Here is a 9,238-nt window from a genome sequence, read left to right as displayed (position 1 = left end):
CTAAGATCTAACATTTTTTTACAAAATAAACTAAGAAATCACACAAGACATGCATATAACACATAGATCTACACATTTTTCTTGCATTCTCCCCCCAAAAATCATGTAAAACCGAAAACAAGGGGGTATGAACTCACCTTTGCTTGATGTTTATGCTTTTGAAGAAAGAATGGAAAGGATTTTTGGTCCTAGCAACACCTTGAAGTGGATCTCGAGATTATGAAGCTTCTAAGGTGTGATCTTGGAATAAAACTATGTAAGAAGGAGTTTTTCATGTTAAGATGGAAGAAGATACTTGTGTTTGACAAAAACTTACCAAAGATTGGAATGACTTGATGAAGATCCTTAGAACTCTAGCCAATTTTCGAGATCTTGGAGAAAGAAGGATGATCTTTGAGAGTGTTTGAAAATGAACTATGTGTGTGTGTATTTGCTCTCGGACAAGATATCAAGAAGAGAGGGGAGAGAAAGTGTTGGATAAGGTGTCTAAGTCCATAACTATTTTTGGTATGTACTTGACCCGACCCGGCATGGTCCATTTGGGTTGCATGGCACCATGCAATTGGATAAACTAAAATGAGAGAAATAACACTTATGGTTTATTAATATATTATAAGTTCTAATATATTAATAATATTATTTAATTAGTTTGATCAAGAATTAATTTAGAATCAATTAAGTGATCAAAAGATAACTAATTAAATATATGGGTAGATTATGTAAATCTTCCATATCTTATATAGTGGGCTAAGAGGCTCCATGGATTATCAAGTTGGGTTCCACCCATAGGATGCTCCATGGATGCTCCATGGGAGTTACAAACCCATGGGTCATGGAAATGAAGAGTCATGACACATTAGGGTTTACATGGTGTAACCCTAGATGTGTCAACACTATATAAGAAACCCATTCTCCACCAAAATCGGCTACACTAAAAAACAAGAGGGCTAGAGCCGATTTTGCAAGTGTAAGATTCTCTCAAAGTTTACTCCTTTGCATTTGGTGTTGTGTGAAGCATTTGAGGCATCACACTTGGGGTGCTAGGCTCACAAGGTTTCAAGGATTATAATCAACAACAATGTAAGTTACTCTATCTTTCATTCAAGTTAAAAATGTTCCCCATGTATGCTAGATAGGAATATAACCTTGGAATTCAACTTTGCATGATTATTAGACAAACATAGATCCAAGGTTATTAGGGTTGCATGTATACTTAGGAAGTGTTAGAATGCTCAAAACCCATCCAAAAGGTGAGGTGACTTTGCATGGAAATATGTGAGACCATGCATTGTTACATGGTGAACAATATGGAGGTGGCACCTCCAAAGTCAACCCCCCCTCCATTTCATTTTTCATTTTTTTTGTTAATGTGTTGAGCCGAGAGTTTTGGGCTAGGAGAAAGGGTGGAGTAGTTTGGGCCTTGACTTGCCTTTACTGAAAATTATGAGGCCCAATGATTACCTTTCGGCCCAATGGGCTCATTAGATAGTCCACGGCCCAAATAGGATAAAAGAATGGGTTTGTGGCTCACTTAGGTTAATTGGGTTAGCTATGGCCCAATAAGGCCCGTTAGGGTTAGAATGAATCATTCTAGGCCCAAATGGTCCAAAATGTTATAGATTATGTGAATTGGGTCCATTTAGAATCCAAATAGGGTTTCCAAGCCCAAAATAGTTGAATTGAATGCTTATTGGTCCATTAGGACCAATAAGGAAATCCTAGTTCAATATGGACTTAAACCGGGATTCTTAGGGTTTTCAGACTCTTTGATGAACATGAAAGGTGAATTTAAATGAGCACTGAGTGATATTTTCTTAGATTATATGTTTTACAATAGTTGAATGATTACACGCGGATAGAATTTCCTAGCAAAAATGCTAGTTGTGACATCATCCCCCCGTTAGAGGGAATTTCGTCCCGAAATTCTTTTGAAAACTAGGTTTGTGAAAGAAAGAATAGGTGAGGGTACTTTTGCTTCATTTGGTCTTCACGTTCCCATGTGAATTCCGTTCCACGTTAACCGCTCCATCGTACCTTCACAGTCGGAATACGACTTTGCTTTGTACGCTTCACTTCTCTGTCCATAATCTCAACCGGTTGTTCAACGAACAGTAGGTTCTCGTTTATCTCAATCTCTTTCAAAAGAACGACAAGGGTTTCATCTGATAGACACTTTTTCAGATTCGAGACGTGGAACACCGGGTGTACGTTGCTGAGCTCGGTAGGTAGCTGCAGCTTGTAAGCCACTGGACCAATCCGGGCAAGAATCTCGAACGGTCCAATGTATCGCGGGTTCAATTTTCCTCATTTCCCAAAGCGAATCATTCCTTTCCAAGGAGATACCTTCAACAACACTCGATCTCTGACTTGGAATTCTAATGGCTTTTGCCGCTTGTAAGCATAACTCTTATATCGGTCTCGCGATGCTTGAAGTCGAGCTTTGATTTGGACTATCTTCTCGGTCATCTCACGGATGATTTCGGGTCCTGTAAGAGCACTGGCTGGCGATTTCCCTTTTGCTAGTTGAGTGTCACCCACCTCAGCCCAGCATAGGGGCGATTTGCATTTACGACCATAAAGTGCTTCGAAGGGAGCAACCTTGATGCTCGTGTGATAACTGTTGTTATAGGAGAATTCGATCAGAGGCAAGTGGGTATCCCATGACTTGCCGAAGTCAATCACGCAAGCTCGGAGCATATCCTCGAGTGTCTGGATGGTACGCTCACTCTGACCATCCGTCTGTGGGTGGTAGGCAGTGCTCATATCTAGCTGTGTTCCCATTGCCTTCTGAAGAGATTGCCATAATCTTGAAGTGAATCTGCTATCTCGATCCGAGATAATAGATATTGGCACTCCATGGAGTCTCACAACCTCCTTGACGTAGATTCGGGTCAGCTTTTCCATCTTGTAGGACTCTTTTATTGGCACGAAATGGGCGGATTTTGTTAATCTATCGACAATTACCCAGATAGCATCTAATCCGTCTGCTGTCTTTGGCAATTTTGTCATGAAGTCCATAGTAATCCTTTCCCACTTTCACTCAGGTATCACTGGTTGTTGCAATAGTCCCGATGGCTTTTGGTATTCCACTTTCACTTTGGCGCAAGTAAGACACTTGCCCACGAAAGTAGCTATCTCTGCCTTCATATTAGGCCACCAATATTGCTGCTTGATATCCAAATACATTTTATCTGACCCCGGATGAATAGAATATCGCGTCTTGTGGGCTTCATGCATGACTATCTCTCTGAATCCCCCAAGTTTGGGAACCCAGATTCTATTCATGAAGTAGTGGGTTCCGTCGTCTTTAATTTCGAGCTCCTTCTCCATTCCTCGTAGTGATTCACTAGCAACATTCCCCAGCTTCAATGCGTCCAGTTGGGCTTCTTTGATTTGTGAGGCCATGTGAGATTGGATGGTGATTAACAGAGTCTTCGCACGACGACTTGAATACTCCTTTCTGCTCAGGGCATCAGCTACTATGTTAGCCTTGCCTGGATGGTATTTGATCTCACACTCATAATCATTTAACAGCTCAACCCATCTTCGCTGCCTGATGTTTAGTTCTTTTTGATTTAGAATGTGCTGGAGGCTCTTGTGGTATGTAAAGATGGTGCACTTGGTACCGTATAGGTAGTGCCTCCAAATTTTCAAGGCGAAGACCACTGCCCCCAGTTAGAGATCATGCGTGGTATAATTTACTTCATGAGTTTTTAGTTGTCTGGATGTATAAGCAATTACCTTCTCTCGTTGCATGAGGACACAACCTAAACCTTGATTCGAAGCATCATAGTAAACTATGAAGTCTTTGGTTCCCTCCGATAAGGATAGCACTGGAGCACTATTGAGGGCTTGCTTCAAGGTTTGGAAGGCAAGCTCTTGCTTCTCGGTCCAGTTGAAGGGTACGCCTTTCTGCGTCAATGTGGTGAGGGGTTTGGCTATCTTGGAGAAGTTCTGAATGAATCTTAGGTAGTAGAATGCAAGACCCAAGAATTGGCGAATTTCTGTTGGCATTGCCGGATTCGCCCAGTTTTCGATTGCCTTGATCTTGGAGGGGTCCACATGTATTCCTTCCTTCCTGACTACATGGCCCAGAAAGTTTACACTGCGGAACCAGAATTCGTACTTGGAGAGTTTCGCATACAACTTTTCAGCCCGCATGGTTTCTAAAATATGTCGGAGGTGTTGGCTATGATCTTCTTCACTTCGAGAGTACACGAGAATATCATCGATGAAAACGATTACGAATTAATCAAGGAATGGGCGGCAGACTCGATTCATGAGGTCCATAAATGCAGCGGGGGCATTTGTTAGACCGAACGACATTACGACGAATTCATAATGACCGTAACGAGTTCGGAAAGCAGTCTTAGGAATGTCCTCATCTCGGACTTTGAGTTGATGATAACCGGATCTCAGATCTATCTTTGAAAAGTAACTAGCTCCTTGAAGCTTGTCAAATAGATCATCGATTCGTGGAAGTGGATACCGGTTTTTGATGGTGAGTTTGTTTAATTCCCTATAGTCGATGCACATCCTGAAGGATCCGTCTTTCTTTTTAACGAAAAGAACCGGAGCTCCCCATGGCGAGAAGCTGGGTCTGATGAATCCTTTATTCAGGAGTTCGCTTAGTTGGCTTGATAATTCTTGCATTTCAGCAGGAGCCAACCTATAGGGTGATTTGGCTATTGGAGTGGCTCCAGGCACTAGGTCGATTCGGAATTCGATTTGTCGTTCTGGAGGTATTCCCGGAAGATCTTCTGGAAACACATCCGGGAAGTCACACGCCACTGGGATGTTGTGAATGCTCGTTTCCTCTTTGGTTTTATCCACTACATGAGCAAGGAATGAGTAGTTCTTCTTTTGTAGACACTTTTATGCCTTGATACTTGAGATAAGGCGAAGGCTTGCGCCGGGTTTATCTCCGTAGATTATTAGGGTTTCGTGATTAGGAAGATGAAGGCGAACGGCCTTCTCATGACACATAATATCGGCATGATGGGGGCTTAACCAATCCATGCCGATGATCACATCAAAACTCCTAATATTTAATGGCATCAAATTTATTTGGAAAGAGTGGTTGTTTCAGTTTTCCCATTAGCCATTTCCACTGTAAAGGCTTCCTTGAGCTTCTGGGGTTGTTGATTTAGCAAGTGTTTGAATTTATTACTAACAAAACTTCGTTCCGCCCCACTATCAAATAAGATGCATGCATACGAGTTGTTTAGTAGGAACATACCGGTGACAACGGCTGGGTCCTGCACTATTTCACTTGGCCCATTGTCAGCACTCTCTATGCTGCCCCTGCCCCTTGATTGTTCGCGTTGGGGCAGTTTCGCCTGAAATGCCCGATTTTCCCACATCCGTAACAGGTATAGCTTGCTCCAGCATTGGTGTTGTTGTTATTGTTGTTGTTGTTGTTGTTGTTGTTGTTGTTGTTGTTGTTGTTGTTGTTTGTCATCTGGTTCTGTTGAAGCTGAGTCCTACAATACTTTGCTCTATGGACCTTCCGGTTGCACCTTGTGCAATTCATCTCTCTGCACTCCTCGTGATGGTGGAAGTTGCAATTGCTACACTTGGGAAGATTTCATGAATACTACTTTGGGGTATTTGGCGTGGATGAGGCTGGAGCATGTGGTGTGGTGGTAGCATGTGTTGCAGCATGGACGGACACCGTTTGATGCTTCTTAGACGATTCCGAGTTTTGCTTTCCCTTTTGCTTGTTGTTTTTCCCCTTCTTGCTCTCACCTTCTTTCTTGACCTCTGCTTCTGCTGTTTTGGCACCCTTTTTGTTGCCATGATCATACAATTTCTTGGCCAGTCTCTTGGCGCTGTCAAACGTCTCAGGGTTTGCCGCAATGACATTCCCTTGGATAGGTGCAGTCAATCCCCAGATAAACCTCTCAATCTTTTTCCCTTCTGAGGTGATCATTCCGGGAAACAGAAGAGATAGCTCACTAAACCTGGATGTATATGCGTCGATGTCGGAGTTTTGAACCGTGAGGTTCCACAACTCTTGTTCCATCTTCTGGATTTCGCCTCTTGGACAGTATTCAGCCAGCATCATTTCCTTAAGCTCTTCCCAGGGAATTGCGTTCGCCACCGGGAGCATCATGCCCTCTATGTGGCCATTCAACCAGGAGAGGGCTTGGTCAATGAAGGTGCAGGCTGCGAACTTGACCTTACACTCATTCGGACACCCGCAGATTTCGAAAATGGATTCTATTTTCTCGACCCATCTCTTAAGGGCTATTACGCCTCCTCTCCCATTAAAGGTCCGAGGTTTGGCGTTGGTAAAGTCCTTGTAGGTTCATGTTCGAGCGGCTCCATGGTTCGTCCCTTGATTTGTGCTTCCGGCTCCCTACCCGTTGCCTTCTCCGTTTCTTCCATTGCGAATCTGCGCAAGTGCTGTAGTGACCGCAACGGACACTGCTGCCTTGAATACAACCGAGTTTATCGCAGGTGGGGTCGGTGTTGCATTGTTTCCACGGTTGGGTCTTTGAGGCATCTTTCTGTCATGGAACGGAAAGATGTTGAGTGCCTATTGTTTTGCGAGTTTGGAATCCCATATACTAGACGTATAGTGTGTGTATTTAAGTAATTTCATGCATTAACATAAAACAAGAAAATAAAACACACAGCAGATGACAACGTCATGATAAAACATAACACATTTTCATTAATATTAATAGTTTTGATACATGAAAATTTGCTAGATGGCATACAGTACATGGGGGAAATATAATATCCGGCAGCATAACGACCCTATGAGTAGTGTGGTCACTTAAACATAGAGTCGATAGTACATAGCATAGTGCGCCTAAGAGAAACCTAATACTAATAGGATACGCTACTAATCCTGATCATACTGAGAAATGTCTAATGGTGGTAGCGAAATCATATCCCAAAATGCTGCGCCAACAACTCAGCCATCTCGGTCATTTCTCCGATGACCTCATCCCTTTCCTGCTAAGCTTGCACGACTCGTGCCTCCATAGCAAACAGCTGCTGCCGAAGTGTGGCGACCTCTGCTTCCAGGGAATGATCCTCACCAACGGGATCTGCTGGTAGAGCAGGGTGGTCCTGGTGTGCCTCATCGGTAGGTGGTTCGACAGGGGCCTCATTCGTGTCTCTAACTTCCCCCATGTCCTCGTCGGTCCCCTCAAACTCATAGTCTGTATTAGTGTACTCATCGGGCCCAACGTCATGGGCTCCCCCTTGTTCTTATTCGGGATCCTCCTCAAGCATCCCTTGAGCCACTAGCGCTTGATAGAATTGTACTCCTTGGTGATCATCATCCATGATGACTGCATGGGAGCGCGGGAACAAGTCATGTTTTGATTATTCCTATAGTATATTTTTAGTTATTTAAGTTTGGGTTTCCTAGAGTTTTTGGAGAGTGAGGTAGGCTTTTGGATTCATTTCCTGCTATGATTACTCCCGAACACATGTTGATCATATTCTGAATAAATATAGTTGATCAGACTATATTTATCCCTAATATGACTACATAACTGCCCAGGTTTAACCATAGTGTTCAGTTTCCTACATAAGCTTTTATTAAATATTGTTAGGTTATCATCCTAATACGTGCACATAAGTGTGAAATTTTGTTTTGTTCAGAGTTATTTAGTCCCATTGTGTTTATAGTTGCATATCATGTATGGTTAGATATGCTAGTTCACTATAAACATCGCTCTTATACCAACCTGTCACACTCCCGAACCAGACGGCGGAAACGTCCGGGGGCTCGTGTGACTAACAATTGAATTATCATTACAATGAATACACATGAAACATAACACATTCATCAACAACATTTCATATTACAACCAACATTGTTCACATCAAGTACATTGTTATAAATTACATAATTTCAAAGTATTAATAGTAAGAGGAGCGACGTTACATAAAATAAAACCATGCATACTTGGAAGTCTTCCTGCTTAACGATTACCTGAGAATGCAAGTTATTTTGAAAGCGGTCGACATATATAATTTTGGTGATTTCATAAGTATGTTTGAATAAAAGTCTTTGTATCCTTTGTAAAAACCCAGAAAATCCGATATTTTCTGTAAAGTGTCTGAAAATGATGTGAAAATCAAGTATTGATGCACGTGTGAATTTCGTAGTAGTAAAATATATGAATGTAATTTAGATTTCTTTGTATTGTAAGTAAGTGATAATTGAATACTAGTAATTCCCCAGAAAATCCGATATTTTCTGATTTGTTATAATGTCGAGGTTCTTGTATCGTTAATTAAGTTGTTTTGTATTGACACAATCGAAGGGTTAATCTTCGAAACGTTATATTGGTATTGAATCTCTATATGAGCCATTATAATCATACATGATAATGACTAGGTTGCCTGTCTTAACATTTTTCCAATGCCGGTATTTGCTCATGGTTTTGTCGCCCTAGACTGGCCTAGTCTAGCTGTAGCGAACAACTTAGGCGTGGGGGGTCATCCCATATAGATCTATACACAAACTCTCGCTCTCCCTCCAGGAGACTCTGATTATAACTACAAGCTACGACTGTACGCTCAAAGGTGTCAACCGACACGTCTCACTAGATTCTCAACCTTTCGTACTATGTTTAATGTTTATATGCATGTTATATGTTATCAAATCCAAAGGTACATGTATAAGTATATGAAGTTCAATAGTTATGTAAAGGTATATTTACAATCTACCAAGCATGTAAATTTCAGTCCAAGCCCAATTAGGATGTAAGTGGATCACAAAAGCCCAATAACACGTAAGTGGATAATTTGGGCCCAATAGGCATGTAAATGGACCGCAAAGGCCCAACAAACATGTGGCCCATAACTCAGGCCCAAATTAACATGTAAATGGGTCGCAAGGCCCAATAAACATGTCATGGAAAATTTGTTATTATTTCGTTGATTGTTTTAGTTCGAGGTTTACCGAATTGAATATAAAAGTCCTCTTTTGTAAAAACGACGATCTTGGCCAATAAGCCTCAAATTTTCAATTAAGGCCCCAAGATTTGTAAAATGAGACTTTAGTCCATAATTTATAAAAAGTTTGTAATTTTGTCCCAAATGTCTAGAAATTCACGATTTTTGTCCAAAAATATATATTTTGACATTTAAGGTCTAGTTCTGCAAAAGAGTGCATTTTCAGCCCATTGTTTGTAAAAATTTACACTTTCGGCCCAATTTTGATAAAAGTTACATTTTTGGTCCAATTTAGAAATAAATGTTATTTTCA

This window comes from Lactuca virosa, chromosome 2, assembly GCF_052849685.1.
Source record: "Lactuca virosa cultivar CGN04683 chromosome 2, Lactuca_virosa_CGN04683_v6, whole genome shotgun sequence".
Classification (NCBI taxonomy): Eukaryota; Viridiplantae; Streptophyta; class Magnoliopsida; order Asterales; family Asteraceae; genus Lactuca; species Lactuca virosa.
Note: the sequence above shows the minus strand (reverse complement) of the source record.